The 23,750-nt window shown below is 40.4% G+C and overlaps 1 protein-coding gene across 4 annotated transcripts in view; it reads left to right on the forward strand.

Annotated features, from left to right (window-relative positions):
- LOC109967819 (ankyrin repeat and BTB/POZ domain-containing protein BTBD11-A) overlaps window positions 1–23,750 on the forward strand; it is a 158,927-nt gene that overhangs the window by 40,936 nt on the left and 94,241 nt on the right. The window lies entirely within an intron of this gene.

Raw genomic sequence — 23,750 nt, forward strand, 5'->3', positions numbered from 1 at the left:
CAGGAAAGTGACCTCTATTTTTTGGACAAAGTTAAGATGGAGCAATCCAACTGTGATGGAGGACTGAAGGATCCTACTGAGGATTGATTGTAGTTTCTTTGACCGGTACAGAACAAGCACCCCTTCTTGATATTTCATTGTTACAATGGAGATTTTTAATCTTATCAAAAGCGTATTTGGAGATAGAGTTCACCAGTTTTTTGCTCTGTATCTTGTCTCCTCTTTCAAGATTTTGGCCATTTTATCCAGCATTTATCTGCTGAAGAATATATTTACATTCACACACCCAAGTACACAATACATTAAAACAGTTATTGGTAGCTGAAATAGAAACTTCTTCTTTCTGTATAGGCTGTACAGAGATTCCTTTCTAATACAATATAAAAGGTGCAAGGTAAATTACACACTCCAGAGCTTCAGCCATAATGTTTTTAAATGTTGAACAGTATAAACATTACTTTCCCTATTAATCATTTAGGCTGGGAAATGCCACAATATAATGAAACATACCAATCACAAACCCATCAATGTGACAACCTCAAATGTCTGAACAACAGCCCAAAGTCAAAAATTCTATTTATACATTATATTATCTTCTGTTGATCTGGTTTCAAGTGAACAAGTGAAGAGTTTGCTGGGTGATGCAGAAGAAAGCTCACTTAAATCAGTCCAGGAAGGAACAGATGGGATTGATCATAATGCTTAAGAAGCTCACATAATTCTGTGAATTGTTAGAATACTGGGAGACAGCAGAGCAGTTCAGCTAACAAGTAAGCTAACATAAAACCCTATAAGTAGCAGGGAGGCGAATGCCACACAGTACGGTTCAGATGTTGCAATCTGGTACAACCACCGGAGGGTTGAGGCCGAATTCCAATGGAGAGTCGATAAACAGATAATGACATGTCTGGATGAAATAATGACAGACATGCTAGTGATCTGTCCCTCCACGCAAACTTCATGTTCACTGTATCATTGACCCAAACATTTTTGGTGCACACACAGACTGTGATCAATGTCTCATGTGAGAGAGTGTGACATTAGTACCTTTGTGCAACAAGCAGCAGTCGCACATGTCCTCTGCGAAAGCAGAGCTGAGCTTCATTAGAAGTGTCTTGCCGTACATCACACACAGAGGCGGGTTTTAAACCTGGAGGTGCAAGGAGTTAATAGCAGCAGGTGTACCTAGTGGTTATTCGTGTGGTGAAGCCCCATCAGATGACAAATATCTCCCTATAGGTTCATGTGCAATGTACTAGAATAGTTGATCAACAGAAAAGTAACACTGATTTAATCAAGCAAAGAGTTGCTGCTTCCATCTTCTTCATTTGTGTTTGCTGCTTTACTGTGTTTTGTATCATTTTAGCTGAAATCCTTTGGACTTTGGACTGTTTAGGGCTGTGACACACCAACCTGGGAACACACTTATTTCTTAATTTCTTTCCTGTGCTTGTTATTTGATAACTAGACAAGATTTTCATACTGTATGTGATTCTAAATGTTACAGAAAATCCAGAGGGTGTCAAGCCTGTTTTAACTTTCAAATATGTTTGGTTTCACTCTGTTGTTTAACCTGATGCTCGCTGTCAGCCAGGGTTCACTGTAGCATGACTCCAGTTCAAAAGACAGTCCTGTACCTGAGATGTCAGAGGCAGCTTCATGCTGAGGCGTCAGCCCTGTGATGAACTCCAGCTAGCAAGTGCAATTACAGCAGCCATGGCTAGTGTGATCTCAGGTTGGATGTGGCTGTTGTGGTCTCAGTGGTTACTCAGAGAGGAAGTGTTTTACCTCACAGGGCTTTGTTTTCAAGCACAGTAGAAGTAAGCAGGGTGATGGCAGTGAAAGGGATTCAGTTATTGTTGATATTGTTCAGTAATAGCGGGCAGTTAGGCTGCAACTTTAAAGGGTCAGCGAGAACTAGCACAGAATAAGACATTTGAAAACATTTTTCTCAGTTGCTGACATTCTGTGAACTAAAAGATGAATCAAATAATCAGGAAAATAACACCAAATTAATCAGTGACCTCTGCACCCATTCATTCAGGATTTTCCTTTTATTTGTCACCCACCTGTACCTAATGTATAGCAAATGCTTCATGGATACATTTTTGTCATGTCGATGTCCTCATTCAAACAGAAAGCTTTGCCTCAGCTCCAGCCAGTGCTCAGCTGAGGAGGGCAGATTGTCTGAAGGTGTTTATATAGTCGGGGGAAAATCTGCCAGATTTACTCATTAGCGTCAGGTATAAATCATTTTGTCAGCTTGTAGGGTTTGGTAAGGTCAGGCAATCTTTTTTTGGTCTTAAAAAAGACAGACCTGCACACAGAAAGTCACAGGCAACGCCCAGTACAGGAGGATGCACTGGAAACTGTACTTGGCTCTGGGTTTTAATCAAAAGGGGGCAACTTCGGCTGTATTTGGTTTCACATTTGCAGTATATCACAAATTGATGTCCTGTTGTGATGACTTAAGAATAACCAGTGAAACTATTTTATGGGCCTGTTTTGTAGCTCAAACAAAGAAACAAACAGAGGGAAAGGTGGAAACTCCTTCTGCTCATTGAGAGATGTTTAAAAGCTCCACTTGAGGTCAGGAATGAACTTTGAGCCATTAGGACACATTGCTGACACCTTAGATATGGTTTCATTACCAAGGCAATGCCAGGTCTATTTTTTACTTATTCTTTGACTTCTAATTTAAAGTGCAGAGAGAGAGAGAGATTTTCCTAGACTCCGTCTGAGTCTCTTCAACTAGTTTTGTAGCAAATGATGTGAAGAAGAGTTCAGTTCAAACCAGCTTCAACCTCTGATTAATGATTTTGTTGATTAGAGTCAAATGCCAATAGTAAGCTTCAACAAGAGTCTGTATAATTGAACTGTTATTCCTGATATTAATTTTGTGTTAATTTTAATATTTCATTCCAGTTTCAGTGACTCAGCACAGAATGTCTTGTTTTTAATGTTAACTTTCCACACTTACTCAGATCTGACTTTTGGACTTGCTCAGTTATTCCTGGCACTGTTCTGGCCTGTTGTCTGTTGACTCTTATCTTCTGCAGATGGACTGGAAACATCAGAGCAAACAAGACACCTGTCATTCTGTCCTTCTTCGTTCCTTTGGTTCAGTTTCTATTCTACAGGAGAGAGAACAGGATATTTTACATCTCTTTGCACCAGTTGAGACAGAACAGCTCTGCTTGGGTTTTTACAAGCTTGGCTCTATTCCTGGTCTTTGGTCAATTGACCATCTGAAACATTCCTTCTAAATGCACATCTTTGACCTTTGGCTCATGGATTAAGGTGCTTCTTGAGCATTTCCATTTGTACTTAGTAGTCACGTCTCCTCTCAGGCCTGTCTCCTTGGGTACTTTCTGTGGGGAGTTGTGTAAATGGCATTTTTTTCTGGGAGATAATTGGATGAGGGAACAGAGCGGGAGGGATTTTCTACGTGCTTCGCTCTGACAGTCTGACATCCAGGTTAATGTTCACACTGCCACTGTTGCACCAGTATATTCTGGGTCTGGCACAGACAGTCTGACACATCGTTGGAGGTGTCCCCCGTCCTCAAGGGTTCCTAAAGTGCTCTCCTCATTTTCAGTCAAATTACTCATTAAAGCTCACAACTGATGAAAATTACAGAAGTGAATGGATAAACACATCTCTGGGAGTTTCATTTGAGGTAGCAGCACATCTGAGAGTGCACTACTGTAGGTCTTAGAATGTACGCTGAACATTAATGTTAAAGCTCAGTGCCACGGGGTACTCGCCCTCATCAACTGCATGCAGATAGACACACTTTCTTTGCACTTGTCACACCAAGAGGTTGCATAGTGAAATTTATCTATGCATTCTTGTGAAATACTGTAGGCGGTGCTACAAGTTTGCTGGTGTAGTTATCACTGAATATGCTAGCCAGTTAGGAAAGTGCTAGCAAGTTAGCTAGCTTGACAGATTCTCCAAGTGAGAGGGCTTGCAGCTGTCAGCTAGCTGCTGTATATGTATATGTAGTAAGAGAGCAGGCTACCAACCCAGCACAATCCAGACACATCCTCTTCATCAAGCTCAGAGTGCAGTTTCTAATGATTCTGTCTCTGCAATGCGATGTTCATCAGTCTGTTTACCTGCGATATGAGCTTTGATTATTTATGGTCACTGTATGCTGTTGTGTTTGATTGTGTGTTATTGATTTTTGAGGCCTGTGTTTTAACCACAGAGAATAATTGTGTAACTCTTTGCCCTCTTCCTTCAAAGCTCTAAATTGGTGTTTGTCAGACCTATTTAAAAGCTCACACTTACTGCTAATTGGCATACCACCTGGGCACGTTATTTCAAAGTTCAAATCCTATTTCTGCGGTGTTATTTTATCCTTTCCTTTTATTCTTCAGAATAATGATTGTACTCCTAAGGTGTTAGTACAGGGAGTGTTAATGAACCTCAACGATGTCTCTCTTTGTAGCACATTTTCTCCTCCACTCCTCCACATCATCTGACCATGTGATTGACAGACAGGCTTTCTTTTATTCTAGTAGGTGGTGAGTTACATAAAGAGAGCTGATGCGGGATGATTGCCCTTTGTGCAGCGTCTTTCCATACAGCCCTCCATACATCTGTGGACGTCCATAGGCTGGTAGAAATCCCTTTTAACCACAGGCCGCACTACATGGCAAAACATGCCTGAAAGGTTTTTAAATACTTCAGATATGTCAAGGTCATTACAGAGCTCCAGTGCTGCACTTGTTATTAAATCAAGTGTAATTTTCTTGACAGTTGGTGTAGTCATTTGTCTCATTCTTGCTTGTTTAAGGAAACTCAAGAGAAATTTTCTGAAACAAGTGAAAATGCAGTAAATAAACATGAAATCATCACACTTTTTATGCTAAAAATTATTTAGAAATGATTTCTTGGGAGGATATGAAGCATCATCAAGAGTAATTTCCCGCCATGCAGGGTGACATCCATTCAGAGCTGCCACTTCTGTGGTGTTCTGCTGGGAATTCAAAGCTTTTAGCACCAAGGTGAGAGGTTCAAACCACAACTTGGTGGATTTTATATAAGCTGTCTGCAGTATTCTCTAGTTTCTCTGTTTCTTTTTTCTGTCATTTTGTATGTGTGAATTTGCAACCAAAGCACACACAGCTAGATAAACATTTCAGTGGTTTTAATACAAATGTAAAACAAGGAGTATGTTTGATTAAAAAAACACATGACTCAAGTTCCCCTTACTAGGTTTTCCTGAAGCTTTCAGCCTTTTAGGATTAAGCTACTTTGAGCAAGCTTCATCTAACCACTAGGGAAAACTGTGAGATGAGCTTGAAGGCTCCAGAATAAGCAGCCTTTGATTGAAACTTGTTTTTAAATTAAAGTCATTATACTTTAATTGCCACAGCGGCTGCTGTTCGGCAAAAGTTACACAGTCTCTCTTAAAACTCTTTCAACTTCAATTTATATAAATTAGTAAATCAAATTACCACAAACTAACTGTGGCTTGCTGATGTGGACGAGCGGCCCTTGGGCCCTGATGCATTCGCCCACTTTGCCCAGTTTTTTTTTTGTCTGTCTGTCTGTTCAGACTCATTACCTGACTCATTACCTTAGTATTTTTAAAGTCCTTGCCATGGCCCTGCATGCTTTCACTACGTCTCCACAGAAACCTAACAGAAAACACAGTGTGTGCTCTACTACAATAGATTGTAAGAAATGTCACAGGAAACTCTTGGAAAACTCCAGCTTGCATGCTGGTCTTTGGAAATCATTACCACTGAAATTACAAAAAGCAGAACAACTCGGGCATTTCTTTGTTCTGATTGTGAACACTAATGGTTTCCTCAGGGGCCATAAATAGCAAACTAAGGCATCCATCAGATGCTAATGCTTATGATATTACTGAATAGATAATTACTTCCAGGCTGTTTATGTGCCATTCACTTGGAACAATCACTGAGCAGATTTAGCTGATACACCCTTAAAAGTTGAGTTAACTAACATCTTTTACAACACCACAGTGCTTCTCAGTCATTAAACAGTCCAGGACTACAGCGACAATATGAACTGAATGAACCCGCCACAGTGTATGTGTCTGTATTCTGAGCTGGATTTAAAAGTATAATCTTAACTAACACTGTTATCTCTCTCCTTCTTTCCATGCTTGGACCCAATCTCCCTGCTACCCACTACAGGTAAGCCTCTGACATTGGGTTTAGTGTGTTCTCTTCCTTTACTTGATGGCTCAGGCCGCTCGCCAAGCATGAAAACAATTTACCGCATCCTAACAAGTTGTGAAATTGGAATCTGTACATTCTCCAACTGTATTACAGCCAGTGGATGTGCTGGCTTTGTTACATTACTCTGAAGTTGGCAGCATACAAAGCAAACAAGTTATTTTGTTGGTGTGTTGTGTAAAATATTAGAGGACACAAAGGGAAAGTCCTTTTCTCCAGTTTTCTCCCTTTAACAATTTGTCGTGTGTGACATCTCATTACTGGCCTGTAGCTGATTTCTCTTATTATGTTTTGTTCTTTTAACAGTTTAGAAAGTGTGATATCTCATTACCAGGATGAATTTTGCTGCTAGTCTGCCTTTGTCTTTTCTAACCGCCCAGGACGTTTCAAATCCATGCTTCAGTGAATTGCTGCTATTTCAGGTCCTTTAGAGAAAAAGCAGCTGTCTTTTCAGACCTTACTTTTACTCTGTCTTTGTCAGTGTGTGAATCATAGTTGTCACAGGTTTTTTTTTATAGATGCAGCTGTTTTTTTATATATATATAACTACTCTAAATGCCTAGTAGCAGCCTTCAGTGCATGACCTGCTTTTATCAGAAACTCAGACCACCTGTGTCCTCACAGTCAAAGCCCTACAATCAGGAGAGAACATTACAAGAACATGATGAAAATTGGAATTTGCTGGGAACAGCTGGCTGTGCATTTTAGCAGAGACTTATTAAGCTGTTAGGTGCTCAGAGGGCTATGGAGGCCATTGTTGATGCAAACCAAAAACTTAACTCAGAGACTGCAAACCTCTGCCAAGGCAGCTCACTGTCCCCATAATGCCATTACACGAAAAAGCAATATTCCTGTGATAGTTGACCATGAAAACCTAGCATTTGGAATCACATTGATATAATTATTAATTTGAAAGTGTTTATTATTCCACTAATGGTGGTTTTTGTCAGGATCTAGCTCAGTAACGTATTTCTGAATAGGGTCATTGGGGAGCTGGAGCCAATCGCAGCCGACACTGGGCAAGAGGCAGGGTCCACCCTGGTCAGGTTGCCTGTCTATCATAGGGCTGACACTTATAGACAGACAACCACACACACACACACACTCCTATGGCCAATTTAGAGTCACCAACCAACTGAAGCTGCATGCCTTTGGACTGTGGGAGGAAGCCAGAGCACCCAGAGAGAACCCACGCTGGCACAAGGAGAACATGCAGACTTCACACAGAAAGGCCCCGGGTCAACCCAGGAAACGTCTTGCTGTGAGGCAACAGCACTAATCAAAGCACCACTGTGCAAACTAACATGCCTTAATTATATAATATGTTATAGTTACATGCTGTTTATTTTTAATCATTGATCTAGCTCTGCAGACCAGCTCAATCATCTGGCACAGCCACTTGCAAAAAAAAAAAAAACTTTTTCCATGCTTCTGAGGCTCGTTGTAGCTGATAATAATAGTAACTGAGATGGTTATCATATGGTGAAAATCTCATTCTATTGTAACCCTAGTTGGCACCCTGCTGAGTCAACCCGTTTCAGCTAGAATTTGATCTTAGGTGCATTATGTGTTGTCTCGCAGTAGTGAGTTTTCTGTGATCTGGAATGTTCCTTAGATCCAGATCAGACTTTGGTATGTGGCAGATCTTATGGGGATGTTATTGTTATTGTGCAATTTTTGTCCAAGCACTGTAGGCAAGCAAGAAGCAAAAATACTGGCCTGTCTAACAATGGTGAAGATTCCTTTAAAAAATGTTCCCGGATCCAGATGATGATCCGGATCAGCACCAAAATCTAACTAAATGTTTTGTGGGCCATACCTCTCCACAAAATGTCATCCAGATCCATTCATTGCTTCTTTATTTATGCTTTATACAATGTAACAAACAAACAAACACTGGCTAAAGATAGCAGCAGCTCTTTTCAAGGAAACTCTTCTGGAAACCGCTTTCAAGCTCAGAGTTGACTTTTTCTTAATTAGTACCAAATTATATAGCTCTTTACAGGCACCTTCACTGGACAATAGTGGGACATCACAGGCTTGTAAAACTGTTATCCTTCCTCATACTAACAAAGTGGAGCATATACAGTACAGTCTGTTGATTACGATGTTGTAGCGTGCGTTTCAAACATTCATTCTCCACCTCTGACAGTTGCGTGTTGATTCCGTGTAGCTGTGCTGGATGCTGCTGTTACAGAGCATTTCATGTACTTGCTTTAATCTGACTTTCACTTGAGATTTGAAGCTTTGATGCTGTGGCAACACTGCTCTGGCCAAATTCCAAACAACTGGCCACTGAGCACCAAATGCGATCAAAATTGGCTTTGGTGAGAAAATAAAATGGAGTTACTAGCTAGGTGGTTTGTCATTTATTTTTGGAAATGCTGCCTGAAGCCAGTAATAGTTGCAGTGTTCATTTCACTCTGCAACACAGAGGTTTTCAGCAGAAGCAGCAACATACTAGGGAATTTGTTGTTTCTGTGAGAGGTGGCATGATCCAGATCAATGGCTAATAAAAAATGTGTTTGGATGGTGAATTCTCAGTTTACTTGCTACTGGCACACAGGTCAGAAAGTGAATTTTGCTACCTGGCTCCACTTGTCAGGCATCATGCCCTGCAACAGGCGTGCGAGTGCCAGGCGGATGAAATTAGCATGATGAATGCATCAGGGCTATTCATCATAACAAGATGCTCTCTGTCACAGTGTAATTACCACTCTGTCAATGTTTACTCTTCACACACATGAAAAGGGAAACCTTGAACTTTCCCCTTATGTTGTATAATGTTTGTTGTCACATTTGTCTCTTTTACAGTCAGTATATAAGAGACCTTTGCATCATGCAGACACAGACTTTTGACATTATTTGTCTGAAATGGCAGGTTTAGAAAATATTCTTACCATTAGAATAAACTGAATGCTGTCAAAGTTTGGCATTGTCTCTGCAAATGGCTTTTCAGGTGGTCTGTCATATGGTAAGAGGGTTACAGCAGATTTTTTAAATGATTCCTTATGAAGCTCTATGTTTCTACTCTTTATACTAAGATAATCTACTTGGCTGCTACCTGTGATTTCATAGGTACAGACATGAGAGTGGTATCAGTCTTCTCATCTAACTCTCATCAAGAGCATAAATACTATAGTTGTATTTCCTAGGGATGGGATGATGGGACTTTTTCTCGATACATTATGATGCCTGATATGATGCTTACGATTCGATTTAATCAGGATACAATGACAACAGCAGAGTAGCTGTAGAGCATTTGTACGTTATTCTTCTTTTTTCCCCTTTTATAGCATAGGTTTGATTATGTAAACAACCAGATGTATAGACTTACATTCTGTTAGGCTATCTTATTTACAAATGATATGAAGTCTCTGGTGTTTGGAGACCACATGATACATAGTCGTTAGACGAGATGATGCACATTGTGACATTTGTACTGTGATATATTGAATTTTGATATATTGTTGCATCCATAGTATTTTTTTAAACTATTCCTTTATGTTTTCAGACCTGTTCACTGTCTGCTTCTTCACCTCTTTCGGTGACAGATACTTCAGCTTCAGGCTAGAAGTTGCTTAAAAATCGACAAGTTAACTGAATGTGACAAATGCCGAAGAGGAAACTTTTCCTCTGCTGAGGATGAGCACAACAGGGTTAATAGTGCACCATTTGCCTCATGCTGACAGGCTGAATTTTGGAGATTTAGCATGTTGTTGGTAAATAATCATTTCAATTTAGAACACCCACCTGCTTTTGTTGAATAAAAATTAGACAAACACAAAGTTCAGTCGGTTTCCAGCTGATCTCCAGTTAACATTCACATCATTACACTGTTTTTACTAGACCCTGTGTAAAGTTGTTCCAGGCCCTGAAAGCAGTGCAATTGGAAATATATAATGAGAAGCAGAAAATGTCCGTTCTCTGCATATTGACATGCTGGTTACATTATCTGTAGGAGGTGATAAATTATACTTCTACTTCCTGTAATGACACTATAGCTTGTGCCACCAGAAATAAAGCAACTGTTCACCTCCACCCACTACCTTAGATCCACCTCATGTACTGAAGACACCTAAAGAATTCATTTTCAGTTTTTATTGGTACATGACGAAAGCTAAGGACATTATTGCAGTTGTGAATTAGCTGTCTGGTGCAACACTACAAGGAACTGAAGACATCCTTTGAAAAATTTTCTTTAGGCATTTGTAAGGTAGAAAGAAAAGCTCCAGTAAAAAATGATGTATGGCTTTGCCTCGGTCTTGTATAGCGTATAAGTTGCTGCTGTCATTAGCTGTATCCCAGGTGTTATGATATTTTAATTTTACCGCTGAAATGTTACAGCCCCTGTATATTACAGAGAGATTTATCATTCAACCCCAGAGGAACAAAACAGGGGTTAACTTTTCTTCTGATGTGAGGTGACATTAGAGATGTGACCTTTACTCAGCTCGCTCAACACTGTTCATTACTTTCATTTATTCTGAGTTCTTCCAGCCTATTCACATTGAAATAACACAGCTAGAGCTCGACTTCATAATGCAACAGAAAATCTTTCTTCCTCTCTATTTCTTGTTTCTCTCATTCTCGCTATAAGTTGTTAAAGTCTCTGCTTATAGCCATATGGTAACATCCCATTGGTATTCATGCAGCGGCTGCCCTCTAACTTTTACATTTGTCATTTAAAGGAATATAATTAGCTAATGGAGTGTGTCTGACTCGGGTCAGTTACTCTGAGGCAAAGTTCTAGTCAAAAGACTCAACCAGCCCCTCAATTTCGTAGTGGCTGAATATGATTGGATGGATGTTGGCTGCTGTTGTGTCTGCTTAGAGCCCCTTGAATAAATTAATTCCAGAGCAAACAGAGAACCAACTGCTACAAATGATACAATCAAGAAAATGTAATATATGTTAATGCTACATATACTTTATTCAGCTGAATGTTCTTTGCTTTAAAAAAAAAATGTATGCATGTTTTTAGACAAAACGTAAAATAAATCCTCACGGGATTCAGTGGAGAGTTCATTATTTGGCTATACCCCACTTGTCGATGCAAATGTCATCATAAGACTAAAGACTTTTGGCTCCACAGACCATCATGCTCTGCACTTGTCAACAGAGTTACATAACGTGTCAGGGTGCAACATAGGAGAATTTGGCAGTCGTTTGGAAGCAGCTCTGAAGCGAGCTGAGGGAATAATTCAGAGCTGCTACTATGCAGAAGCACAAGCCGTTGCCCTTGTCTTACTCTATTGCTGTCATGTTGTTCTGTGAGGGACAACATGGGTCACTGAGAGATGCCCCGTGCTGGGGTTACACAGGCTTTTTGGCTGTATAGCAAACACACTTAATCGGTTGGATATTGTTGGATAACTGCCTTTTGAGGAACAAAGTAATGGAGGCTACTTCAACTCAAAGATGCATGAAGGTTGCACAAAGCTTAGAAATATAGTATGTGAATAAAATGGGAATTGTGTGGGAGTATTTATTGGGCTTGTCATACATTTCTAGTGGAATACGTATGTTTAGTTTTCAGGGACTCCTGTTAACATGGCTGTATTATATGTTCAAGCGGCTATAAGAGTGAATTTGTGCAAATTTCAGTGAATTTCTGTTAAAGTGAGTGGTAAACGGTGAGGTTGTAGTCAGTGCATTGCATCCTTGTCTCTTGTGAATCCCCTGACACTGAATCCAGCACACATTAACTGGCTATTACTAAAAAATGAAGACCATAAATAATATAAAAACAAGTGGCTATGCTTTGAGCAAGTGTGCTGATTTGAAGCACTCAGGAAGAACCTGGTCTCTTCCCACAATGCCCCTGTGGCCTCACTGTAGCCCTGGGCTGTCAGCCTGTCTCACATCAGTGGGCTGAACGACTGGACAATCTACTGTCTGTGTCTCACTGGGACTCTGCCTCGCTCTCATAACTGTCAGGGAAGAGGATTAAGAGGTGTGTGTGTTTTAGGATGAATGCATGAGTTGAGGAAACAGGCTGATATCTACAACCCAAAACATTGGGACGGTATGTAAAATCAAAATAAAATCTGAAAATAGTGATGTGTAAATCATCTGTGTCCTGTATCACAGTAAAAACAATACAACAGCCCATTATTTAATGTGACAGCTCATCAGTTTTATTCTTTGTTCAAAACAAACACTCACTTCAGTCCTGATGCTGCAACACATTCCAAAACAAGTTGGGACAGTAAAGCACCACGGTGTGATGTTGCTGTTCACAACACTTAAAAGATGTTTAAGGACTGACGACACCAAATGACTCAATGCGTCAGGTGTTCCTTCTGCAAACAAGTCTTAAGGTGCAACAGTCCTGGGTCTTTGTCGACACAATTTACGTTTCAAAATGAGCCACACATTCTCTGTTGGGGACAGGTCGGGGCTCCAGGCAGGTCAGTCCAACACTCACCCTCTTTCTCTCCACAGCCAGGCCTTGGTGATGTGCACTATGAGGTTTGCATTGTCTTGTCGACATATACTGTACATGGGCGTCCCTGGGACAGATGTCATCTTGAAGGCAGCACATGTTGCTCCAACATCTCTCTATGTTGTTCAGCATTAATGGAGCCATCACAGAAGTGTGAGTGACCTTTGCCCTGGGCACTGACACAACCCCAGACCATGACAGACCCTGGCTTTTGGACTGGTTGCTGCTAACAGTCTGGATGGTCCTTTTTGTCTTTGGTCCAGAGCACTTGGCATCCATTCCTTCCAAAACAGATCTGAAACACTGATTGGTCTGACCACAGTGCACGTTTCCACTGTGTGATGGTCCATCCCAGATGGCTCTGAACCCAGAGCAGTCGACTGCTGGACACTGTTGACACAGGGCTTCTTTTTGGCACAGCACAGTTTTAAGCAGCATTTATGGATGTAACTACGTATTGACTCAGGTGAGCCAGAGTCATCCTGAGCCCATGTGGTTATATCGCTTATAGCAGAGAGACGATCCTTGATGCTGTGCCGTCTGAGGGATCGGAGAGCTCGGTCATCCAGCTGAGGCTCGGCCCTCGGCCTTCACACACTGAAATCCCTCCAGATTCCTTGAATCTTCTAATGATGTTCTGCACCGTAGAGGGTGACAGATCCAAATCCCTTCCTGTCTTTCTCTGAAGAACATTGTTTTTAAACATTTCAATAATTTTCTCACACACATGTTGGCAAACTGGCGGTCCTCGGCCCATCTTTGCTCCTAAAGGACTCGGCCTTTCCTGGATGCCACTGTTGTACCAAATCATGATGCAGTCACCTGTTGACATCACCTGTTTCTAATGGAATCACCATTTCATTATTTTACCTCATTACTGGCCTTGAAACGCAGCCGTCCCAACTTGTTTTGGAATGTGTTGCAGCATCAGAATGGAAGTGTTTATTTTTTAACAAAGAATAAAGTTTAAGAGATGCCACATCAAATAATGTGCTGCTATGTTGTTTTCAGTGTAATACAGGACACAGATGGTTTACACATTCATTATTTTTTTATTTAGATTTTACATATTGTCCCAACCTATTCTGATTTGGGGTTGTAAACCTGACTCAGACATGTCTATTTTAACCCAGAATTATGTTTCCAAATAGTAGTTTTTGTCTCTAGTGTTTCCTCAGTGGTGTCATTTTCTCCACTGTAGTGTAGCAGTGTGTCTCAGGCCCATAACTACCAGTGAGCGCACAGAGGTTATGTCCTCTGCGGTTTTTTTGTCACATCCACTTCCACTCTCCACATTTAGCTGAAATTTAGCTTGGCTTTAAGAGGGAAGTCTCATATGTCCACAGTAGTTAAGGGGTAGAGTGAGAGCCTGTAAAGAATCATCCAGTTTGTCTCATGACCTTTTTTAGTTTACTATGCTTATTGAGCCAAGTAGTTAAAATCCTGCTTACACGTGTCCTTTCTAATAATGCAGTCTAAAGATTGCATTAACATACTTACTTTACTTTTAGTAAGTGGCTCATTCACAAAACAGATGTGTAGTGGCTGCTGTTTGTTGAGGAAAATTTAGATCGTAGCTAAATGGACATGGAGCAGAAAACTTGTTTCTTACTTGGGAGGCCATGGTCATATAAAAGTGAATGGTGCCTACAACTAAAATAACTCTTTCTTCTATTTTGGATTTTTCATTCCCTCAAAGGTCTGGACTGTCCAGACTTTGGTCAGTGGCTGAAATTCATCTCTCTGAGTTTACTCAGCTTAAAGTTAGCACTTAGCATATTTACTGCACAGTTCCACTAAAATGAATTGATTCTGTTCTAAAGTTTGACTAGTGTGACAGAGCCCCTAACGAGATTAAAAACCAGGGTAAATGCACCTAAAGCTTTCACTCGCTGCCCATAATGCAAGAGGAACAAAGGGAGCTTTGATTTCTCTGTAATATATACAGTTTAGCTCGATACCTACCAGTAAATGTCAGTAAGTATTCATATGATATTCATTTACTGCAACACTGTGATATTGCTTTTTTCAGATTTTGAACCTTAGTGACTTTGGTGGTAGTCTGACATTCCCATCATATCCAGCTGTAGCTCATGTTTAATGCTAATTAGCATATGTTAGTATGCTAACATGCCAAGCTAAGATTTTTTTAGAATTTCACTCAACTGTGCTTAAGTGTAGCCTCACAAAGCTGATAGTTGCAGATAGACTTTCTTTTGTTATAGATTTACTGACCATAATTTTCACAACAGGAATCATGTCCCATGAGCCACAAATATGATTTTTTTTAGTCTAAAGTGAATAAGAAATGTATTTATTTTCCCTGCTGCAACCATGACTAAAACTGTACTCAGAACCTTGGAGATGAACAACTTTAAATTTGACTTAAACCACCCACATCACCCAGAGAGCTTATGGTCCTCAGACCTGGAGAGCAGAGTTGTTTTTCAAGAGGAACCTGAAAATCTATAAAACTTCACCATGATGCAGTAATGCACAGGCGAACTCAAAGGCCCCATGACATCATGGTTTGCGTGTGGTTACAGGTGTCCTCTTTGAGACTTACGACTGACTTAATTTGAAGTCTTGACTCTGCTGCTTTGATGGTAATCATTCCTGAAAGAAATAATTATGAAAAAAATCAGTTATGAAATCAAGAAGAATTAACTGACCTAATCCATTTTTATATCTACAAAAAAAGAAGAACATTTAAAACCAAATTTTAGACTAAATCACTTGTTTAAGGAAATCCTCAACAAATGCTTTATCCACAAGACAACAGATGAATAACCCAATCTAATGTGCCAGATGGTGCATTTATTCTCCCACTGAGGTTTTCCACACTGATAGGCAAATGCATCCTGTAGATGTATACTCCTATACTTCCCACTGTGAGGTATATATCAACACTTTTATTTCTCTAACAAGACCAATGCCTCTTCTGCCAATGACATAAACATTCCTTTATATCTTTCCTTGTCCAGTCTTCTAATTATCCTCTGTTGCTAAAGCATCTTTTTTACTCCTCAGACAAGTGATCTCGCAGATAAGACAGCTGAGGGATAAAAGATCGATTGGAGTGAAGCGCTGCTGCAGGGGCTGAATTAGAATTTGTCGCAGTCCCCCCCTCGCTTTCACTTCACAGCACATCGTCTGACACAGAGACGCACACAGGCAGATACTCACACTGTGAGGGAAAACAAATGAAGAAACAATCAAGTGCAATAAGAACGCGGCTCATTTCCTTCACTCCTTCTGTTTGTGTGTTAACAGTGAAGAGTGTGAGCGTGCTCGACATCGCTCATATGTTTCTTTAGAGGGCGAGAGATCATTTGTATTTCTCTGGTAGTAGATTAGACAGCTGCAGAGGTATTAATCAGGAATCACACCTGTGTTGGCTTCGCTGAGTTAGGATTGACTTTTCTGAAGGGGATCAATTAAATCAGCTGTGACTCATAAGGTCTCACACTGCAGTGATCAGGGAGGCATCGCAGCTTGACTTGTGGATTTAAAGAGGGAACAACGACAACTCCTCAGAGGGGATATCCAGGAGAACTGGGGCTTTGCAGAGAGATTTGAATTTGCTCTGAAGATTTTCATTTTGCTGGATTCTGAAATATGCTTTGTTAAGCTCTGATATTGATCTGAAGAGCAGAGGGCCTTTCAAAATGCAACCATAGAGTCTTCACTTTTCTCCTAGTCACCTATCTGAGCTGTTTTTTCTTGACCTTACAGACTCTTTGACTGTGGAGAGTGCAGTGTTTTCAAATGATGTGTTGTGTACTTGTGCTTGCCCTTATCTACAGTCCTGTAAAGGTTATTGGTATGGAGGCGGGGGGAATTCACCTAAACAGATCACCTTTAAACAGCTTGTGCCTTTACAAAACAAATTGTGATGTGTGTGACCTTTCTGTCTATTAAACTTTGACCTCTTAAACCACTGACTTCTAAAAGATGTGTCAAGGTTAATTATGTAGACAGGAGGTTTTATCAGAGCTGTTTCAAAGAAAAACAAAATATAAAATATTATCTTGCTCTTATATCAGCAACCAATTAATAATTAGAGTTTGGAGCCTGATCAATGCCTGATGGGTCCCTTCGGCACCTGAGGGTTCCAGCCACGTTTGGACAAAAATTTAGAAATGATATTTGAGTCTGGTTCGGCCACATAGGTCAAACCTTAGGCTAGATGGCCTGAGTGCTCAAATGTCTGCTTCATTTAATGCTAAGTGGAAAAACACCATACAAACTCAATGTGTCAGGTGTCCTGCACCCGCATCATCTTTTGGCTTTGTAACTCAACATAATCAAAGAATTTTAATCTAAAACAATGTAATAACCAACTAATAATCAACAGATGTTTACATTTGCCTTTTACCTTTGTTAGATTACATTACATAAGGGTTAAAACTATGTTATTGTAATTTTTGGTTAGATGAATAAGTGGAAAAAAAACAACAAATTTACAAATGAAGCAAGATTTTTCACAACTGCTGATTTTTATTTGAATCTCATTCATTTCAAACATTCAGGGCAGTTTGCACACGCACAAGCGGAACACTCAGTAACCATTTTGGTCTACACAACACAGCCCCCATTGAATACAGACAAACCTATACATCACATGAGGGGCACATCCTTCTTGAGTGTGTGTTGCATATGTATGTCTTGCACTTGATGCAGGTATGTGGTGTTTTCCTGTCCTTCTTGGGTCCACACACTGCACAGCGCTTCAGTGGCCTGGTGCTGGCTGCAACCTAAAATACTGAAAAGATAAGAAATTATACTTAACAAATAGTCTCTCTCTCTCCCAAAGCAGGAGTGTCACACATACAGTATCCTGCAACAGCATTACACACTTACCTCAGGCTGTGCTGATTGTTTCCCTGTGTACACTTAAAAGTTCCAAGCATATGAGGTTGTGGCATTGCAGGCAGCCCAGATCTTTATGCCATATTTTGCTGGTTTAGATGGAATATCCTGCCTAAAGGGGCAGCGGCCCCTAAATGGCATCAGCTGCTCATCAACAGTGACATGAGGCCCAGGGTTGTAAAACACGGGGAGGCGGTGCACCCACTTGTCCCACACTGTCCTGATGACAGCTAGCTTGTCTTTCTGCCGTCGAGCGGGTCTGTCGTCTTGGTTATCAAAGCGGATAACCCTGGAAATAATGTGGAATCTCTCTAATAGGACAAAACAAGCAATTTGAAGATTTATGATGTTTGGGACCATTGGTCTGATAAAAGAAACGCCTGCTACACACCTTTTCACAATCTTCACCCTGTTTTACGTTCTCTTCACTGGATCCCTTTCCATTTTAAAACAGATTTTAAAGTGTTGATGTTTGTTTTCAAGTCACTTAATGGTTTCACGCCTCCCTATCTTACAGAGCTTTTAAGCACCCGTAGGTTTCCTAGAGCTCTCAAATCAGCTAATCTGGGCTTATTGGAAGTCCTGAGGACTAGATATAAAAGGTGGGGAGACCGAACCTTTGCAGTTGCTGCTGCCAAGTTATTGAACAGTTTGCCCTTTGAACTGTGCTAAATATCAGATGTGTTCTCCTTTTAACCAGAATTAAAAACATATCTTTTTAAATTAGTTTATTGACACAGATTACTGTTCTAATGTTGTGGGCTCCTGTGGTCAGTTTGTATGTTGTCTGTGTTAAGTTTTTATTGCTATTGAATGTGAAGCACTTTGGTCAAACAGTTGGTTGCTGTAAAGCGCTATACTAATAAACATTGATTTGAAGCTCCATATCCTGAACTCTGCACTCTAACACAATATTTCCAACACTAGTGCTGAACATTACCACTGGATGGAGTCGGTCTTTTGTCAGTAAGTTATATAAATGTCCACTACCACCTTGCCTCCCAGTTTGCAGTTAACTGGAGCTCAACCCAGCTCGTCTGATAATCAAGAGTGAGAAATAGGCTCAACAGCTGCTGTGTTGATGAGCGAGGCCGGAAGAGTGATTATTGATCTTGTGCCGGTTGTGATGGCAAAAATCATTCAGCTCATCCAGCCAGAGTGGACACTGCCCGGAGGAAAACATGCATTGATCCCCATGTACCAATACAACTCACTTTTCAGAAATATAATCTCTAAATCAGCTTCTGACACATAAACACTTCTGCTTCCTCAGTTTCAATATGCAATAAACAGATGTGATAGGTGTTACCAGTAGGCTGAGCATTTTCAAAGGTGCACTTCATAACTGACACCACGCTTAAATGAGCTCTAGCTTAATTTAATCATTCCATCAGGTTTTTACCATGAGCCCTGCCAAAGGAGGCAATTTAAGTCAAACTGCACAGCGCTTCAACAAAAACAGCTCTCCCAGTTTTTGATCAGTGGTGCAATTAGAGCACAAAATAAAGAGGCAGAATAACAAGAGCGAGCTGCTTTTGTGCTTTCATTGCTTAGAAATTTGTGAAACAATATTTGTTAGAGACTGTCAAAGATGTTTCACAGGCTTTCCCACCACTTTTTCTCCTAACGCTTTGAAATATTTAGTACACATGGCTGATAACATGATAAACTCTTTTTATCAACTCTTTGCATTCAAGTTGTACTTTCTTATAACTCGTGGACATGAGCAGTTCAGTCTGCTGCAAATCTGCTTGTTTTGAGAATTTTCTAAGATCAGCTTTCATTCTTCTTAATTCTAGACTGTTTGGAAACATGCAGTTCTTTAAGGAAATGAGGTTTTAGGACTCAATTAGAGACAAATGACTGATTTTTTTACAGGAAGCATCAGCTCCATCTGCAGCACTGTATATGATCAGCTGATAGAGCTGAGCAGTGAGCATGATCTTTTTTATCCTGACCTGACCTGGTATCAGTGGCTATGCCTGAGTTATGGCCCAGGTTTGTGGGGGTTGCCCCAGCACCCTCCTCTCCAGCCTGTATGCCTTACATCAGCCTGTGCCTTTATGAGGTGTCTCTGCCTGTCTGCCCCCCTTAGTCTCACAGCAGCTATTAACAGTGGCAGCTCTGGCTCCAGCCTTGCATGGCAGCACTGCTGTCTAATCCTGCTGCTGCTGTTAGTAAGGATGAGGCTGATGCACCGCTCAGGGAGAGGGAGGGGGACAGGTCGTCTTCAGAAAATAGGAGAATCTCTTTTTTCCCCTGTTGTTCTTTCATAAACACACTTTGAATTAGTGCTGATATTTCCACTGTGTTCCGTATGAAACAGATCACAGAAAGCCAGCGTGAGCTGTCTAGACATGAACCTCAACCTCCTGGTTCTGAGAATTAGAATTACAGAGAATAAGGCTAAACAACAGCAGAACACTCACTACTGCTGATTTGAATTTTCCTCTTTATACTCCATAAAAGCAGGACAAGTGGTAATGGCAGTCTGTAACTATATCCTCTGCACTAGCGTCGCCTTTTGTTGTAAAAGCCTTTTGTTGCCGTAGGTCAGAAGAAACTTAACTCTAAGCCTTGAAATGTCAAAACAATTACAGCCTGCATAAAGTGGCTTTTTGATTGAATTTGGAGCATGCATGGCCAATGAGTGTGTGTGTGTGTGTGTTCAATGCATAGCAGGATGAGAAAAGCCTCCCTAATTGGATTATTACACAAAAGCATGCTGCTGTAAACAGAGCTGAGTAATTAGTAGAATTTTAACAGAATTCAATGTTCTATTAAATGTTCTTGTCTGTCTGTTTGTTGTATCTCTGTGTGCAATCCAGAGATAGCTGAAAGCAAATGGCACAAGATGGTTGGTGTGGAAGCCAAAAAGCCTGTTTATTTTCAATCTTGATTAGTCTATTTTAGCTTTGTGATTAATTGTTTCAGTTCAAGATTGAAAAGAGATTTTTTCTTACTGTCGCTGACAATGAAAGTACAGTTGCATCTTGATTTATGTGTTGAGTACCAATGACCATGAGGGCGCAGTGAAGACAGAAGAAAGAAAATGTCTTTACCAGTCTGTGAACACCGGTACAGTATAACAGAACACGCACATGTGGTGAAAAAATGTGATGCAAATACAGAAACACTGATAGTTGAACAAGATTTTGACTTAGTGCAGTAAGGGCTGTGTTAGCCTGCACATGAATTATACTTGGTGTATACATATAGCCCCCACTCTCATTTCTGATTGGTGCACCACTTGGACGTCACCATGCACACCTGTGATTAATGCTAAATTAGTCTCCCACTGAGAACTGAAGAATTGTCTATAGATTGTCGATAGATATAGAATTGTCTGCTATAGCCTAATGTTCATTGAGAGAATGGTAGATGAATTTAAAACTTCAGTTATCATAGAAACCTGCATTTCTTTTAATTCAATGGCTCTTTCAGAACCAACTGATTTAACTGGAGCATGATGATCAGCAGATTTTTGTTTATCTTGCGACTTCATATTTATTGCTTTTTTCTGTATGTGGCCACCGGGTAATACTCAGTGCCAGTATTAATCATCAGGCTTCCTAGAACAGGACCTGATGTGTTGAATTGCTCTTGCCTGCAAAATTAAAAATCAGTGGGATGTCACTGCCAGGCACCGAGGTACGGGTCTGTCTCAGCTTCTTCCCACAAGTGCATCACACATACTGCGCTCATTCCTACGGGTTTGTTAGCACACTGTTATTCTGTGCCAGTCACCCCAACTGTTAATTATTTATGGTTAATAACCATCTGCATAGGCTTAATTTTAGTCCGGACATTTCATTAGCTAGTATCGGACGACTTCATTTGTTTTCAGGATATTAAGTTGGATGACATTAACTTCCTAGATGAAAATTGCATGATGAACCTTGTGAAGGGTAAATCATGTAATATTTTTAATCATTTCAGGGTAAGTTTTATTGCTTAGTGTGTGTTTTGTTTGTGTGGTATGTTTCTATCTTCTGATAGCGTCTGGGGTGATTCTCCGTATTCACTGAAGGCTCTGTTTGTACCCATAGACTGTATTCGCATGTCAAGACATATCATGTATTTAAAATATATTAGCAAATAAAACTTTATTTATATAGCACTTTTTTATAGCCACGGAGGCAGTCTACATCATGTGCATGTGGTAATTAATGCTCCAAAAAAAGCTTTGGTCCAGAAGTTATATCAGACATTGCTGGATCATTGTCTGGGTTTCTTCCAAGAGTTGCTTCACTATTTTTCTTCTAATCAGCTCTGATTGTTTTCTTTTTCCTACCAGTTAATTCTAGTGATAGATCTTATAACATACTTTTTTTAAGCTACAGGTTTGAAGCTGCAGAGATTTTAGTGGGGAGGATTTAAAAGCACAACAGGATTTTAACCTTGGACTTTGATTAGTTTTTAAACTGCACTGGGGAATGTTTCAAATTTTCATTTCAAAATTGAGTACAGTGCATCCCTCCGATGCCAAATCTAAATTAGTCTGCGCAAATGATTTGGCAGGTACTGATGCGTGTTATTGCAGTACAGGACAAGAGCAATCTGGAATCACATTAATTCATTTGCCAATTAAAAGAAATATTTTGTCATTCAAGCAAAGTCAAATGCAGTCAGGCAGCCATCTTGTTCAGCCATTGCAGTTAAAGTATTGAACTTCTGAGTTTATAGAGAGTGATTAATTTGAGGATCTTCCTCAGTATTAGTGCCCTCTAAGTCTGAGCTCTTGCGAGTTCTGCTGATCCTTTCTACTGCTTGATTCACAAGACCCTGTGGCGCGATAGGTTATGGCTTTCACTGTTACAGTAAAAACACTGGGATGTCTTATATAACGCTGAGTGAGCTGCCAGGTGGATTAGAGGCCAACATTTGATGGGGTAAAATGTTATTAGACAGAGGAGCTACGCCTCCGACAGAAAAGCCCCATGTCGGCCCACAGAAAGAGAAAGAGAGAGACTGCCTCATCAGCAGGTCTGGAGCACTGCCACGGTCAGGCTGGGTCACAACTCAGAGGGAGCATACTTTAATCAGAGGCACGCTTCCTTCCTCACCTCCTTTCATGTGCACAGAGCATATTGTTGTGTTTCATGAAAGGAAACACAGCGAGATCGGCTCCGCTGAAGCAGAAGCTCTGTGGGCGAAAGAGTAGATTGATCTGATAGCCACACCAGAGATGATGTTTGTTCAGCTGGAATGGTTGATATTGACTGCTACTTACTGAACAGAGAACAGAAACGGAGGTTTGCCTGAAGGACTGTTCCTACTCAGCAAAAAAATCTTAATTATGAGAAGAGGATCAGCTGCGAAATCATCTCCGACAAAGAGTTCAGTGCAATAATCTAGTTCATATTTTACTAAGTAATCAGATGTGAGTAGCATTATCAAAAGCCCTGTTTACACTTGTCCTGTGGGATTGTTTTTGCAGTTCTGGCTTTCTTTAGTATTCTCACATGAATCTTTGGTATGGTTAAGGTTATTGCAAAAACAAAACAACTATGGGACTGTTAGGGTTAGGCAACTAAAACATCCCCTTAAAGGATAAAGTTGGTCATTTTCTCTATTAACAGCATTTTTAACAATCCTCATACAGAGACTAAAACTATCAATGATTTGCGTCCACTCACATTAATGCCTGAATTAGCTTATTCATTTCACTGTTGTTCAAATATGATTAAAAACAAATCGCTGCAGTGGGTGACATGTTTTTTTCATTGCAAAACTCAATATTTGTTAAAATTTTGCCCCCAAAAACTCCAAGCGACCATAACTTTTTACAGTATGCTGGCATCAACTGTGCATGTGCAAGCTCTCTGCTTTGTTTACTCTCCACCAGCTCCTTGTGCTTTCATCTGTTTAGAAAGTAAGGTCTTCGGGTCAAAGGTAGGAGATAACAAAGGCCTTCTGAGGAAGACATCCAGCCTATGATCAGACACTTTTTGGCAGGCTGAACACACTGCGATGGAGCAGCGAGAGGGGCAGCAGGCGGCCCCAGCTGCTTCGTGCTGCAGTTCAGCCAAATTATTTTGGCGGATGCTCAAAGCTGTGCAGATGTAGATCCAAATCTCTGCCAGTCAACAGAAGAAACCTGATTTGTCCCTTTAAGGACCAGATTTCTGTTTATGGTTTTAGTCTTGACTTGGTCACCTGGTTTTATCGTAAGATCTCCAAATCTCAAGTATTTGTACTAGAGGCCTTGG

The sequence above is a fragment of the Monopterus albus genome, unplaced genomic scaffold, assembly GCF_001952655.1.
Source record: "Monopterus albus unplaced genomic scaffold, M_albus_1.0 scaffold136.1, whole genome shotgun sequence".
NCBI classification, from domain to species: Eukaryota; Metazoa; Chordata; class Actinopteri; order Synbranchiformes; family Synbranchidae; genus Monopterus; species Monopterus albus.